Genomic DNA, 2,445 nt, shown 5'->3' with positions numbered 1-2,445 from the left:
GTACATCATTTCCAGAACAATGGGGGGAAGCTGCGTCGCCGCACTAATTTTGAAGCCAGCTCCTGACCAGTAACCCAAGACTTTTGGCGGGCCTAAAAATGAATCATGCTTGTACAAGCTGTTGCCGTTTGATTTGTTTTCCTATCCAACCTACATAGACTACTTTAATGTGGCCTAGCTTTACGGTTTTCTCCATTGTCAATTTTAACATGATGGCTTGGGGGAGATCTTTAAAGTCGTGGATTGAATATACAGGGCCAAACTGTCCCCTTGGATCTTCATGGAGTTAGTCTGAAGTGAAAAAATATAACCAATAAACCAGTACCAATACCACATTTTCTAAAAAGAAACCTCGAAGAGGAGAATAGCTTAGAATAATTAAATGTTGCAAAGCATGCCCCTGCTCCGACCAAAATACAAGGCAATAAATTATCCAGGTACCATTATTTGATTTCCAAGAACTTTTTTTCTAAAAAGGACAGTCCAAATCAAACAAATCCCACAAAAATGTCGACACTGCCCTTGAAAGGAAGGCAGAGCGGAGTTGAACTGCCAGTCTATGCAAGTTCACGTGGCGAAGTATTTTGCGTTTTCACAAAGTGACGAATCTACGCGCGCCCGGCGAATAAGTTGACCTCTGGATTTTGCGTTTTCAGGCAAATTGGGGCTAATTCGCCGATTTCTAATTAACTAAATTAGCAAAATTACACGTTCTTAAGTTTTAAAACTTTTGCAGGAATGTTCAGTAGTAAATCAAATACAGTCAGAATATCAAACAAAAACTGAAATTGGTAAAACAAAATGGACAAATTTGCCACTTCGTGAAAACGCCGTTGGCTTATAAACGACAATGAAATATAATAGTGAGCGAGTCCTGTCTATGGGCTCTGACGCTGACAAGAACTACTCGGTCGGTCAGCGAAAGGGCTGTCTGACGCACAAAGCTCCAGACACAAGGTGTCTAGACGGGGACTGCGCAGGCGCGAAGCGGGAAAGCCGCAGGCCGTTCGCATACCAGCGGGGGCAGCCAGCTAGCTCCATGCGGGTCCGAGCTGGCGCCCCCACCGGCCGAACCCGCCGGCGCTACAATAGTTAAGGTTGCGTCACTACAAACAAAATGAACCGTCCCCACCAATTTGCCTCTTTTCAACTGATGGGGGCTGTTTCAAGTAAAGGCGGATTGCTCACTCTAGATGTTTTCACTGTCGAATTATCCCGTTACATCCAGGTGGTCAAGGAAAAATTGTTGGGTAAAATTAAAAAAAGACACAAAAACAGAGGAGTGAACGTATAAAAAACATCTTTTGTTTACTTGAGCAGCTCAACGCTCAATCAAAGCTTCTTTTTGAAAAAGATGCATGTTTTATTAATGAAGATTTGCTGATGACCCTGGATTTGAAATTATCCTTCGGATAGGATGACAGAAAGGCCAAAAATTGGGGGAAACGTGTAACATATTTCAAGAATTCATTTTTAAATACTCCTTTGGACATAATATGTCAATGAAATGAAATAAATAAGAAATACAACATCAAACATATCAAACATATCAAGCGTTTTTGACAACTTGCTATCGACTCTAGTGGTATGATTGACATTTTAAAAAGCGTTGAGCACTCGAGTTATATACTTAACCTGTGAGTTCATGAAGGGAGGTTAACCGATAAGTGAGCTCTGTACTGTGTGGGCGAGCTGACGTGTCAGCAAGCAAACTGATTGCAAGCTGTCTAATAAGTTTAGAGGCCGGAAATATTCAGAAGGCCCTTTGAGGCAACCAATCTTGCCAGCCATGCCCTATAGTTGCAAGCGCAACCTATAGCGAGTGCAAGCCCCTATTTAAATGTAGCTATCCAGGGGCAGATCCAGGATTTTTCAAAAAGGGGGGGGGAGGGCATGATCCAGGATTCTAGGCGCTCTGTGGTACAATTTCAGGCAAAACAACCCTTTTTTCCCTGTCCCCTGTCTCTTTTTCGTGTTTATTTTATTTTTTTGGGGAGGGTCAAAAGGGGGACGTGCGCCCCCACGCCCCCCCCCCGAATCCGCACCTGCTCTCAGTCAAGCTACATAAACTTCACACCGTAAACTAGCTCTGAAATCCAACCTCGTATGTTCAAAATAACAATGACATTTCTTTTCCTCGATAAAAATACCTATTTCAAAATCTCCAACCCGAGCCAAAGCCTTGACATGCCACTGGAGGCCACGTTTCACAGTTCTTTTGAAATAAAAACTTTTTATTTATTCACCTGCTCTGTGCCGGCAGTGGCACTCGGCCTCTTCAAAACAGAGATTGTTATCATGTCATATTCTGTCAGATAACGAGACCTTTCGTTAACTTTTTGGCAATGCTTATCACACTTCAATGCAAATCCTCTGAAATTACGATATTAATCACACATTGTGTCTGATTGCGATGGCGATAAATGGCTCAGAAATCTATTAAAT

The sequence above is a fragment of the Acanthaster planci genome, linkage group LG10 (assembly GCF_054643075.1).
Source record: "Acanthaster planci isolate LZ-2023a linkage group LG10, COTS_SCS, whole genome shotgun sequence".
Classification (NCBI taxonomy): Eukaryota; Metazoa; Echinodermata; class Asteroidea; order Valvatida; family Acanthasteridae; genus Acanthaster; species Acanthaster planci.
Note: the sequence above shows the minus strand (reverse complement) of the source record.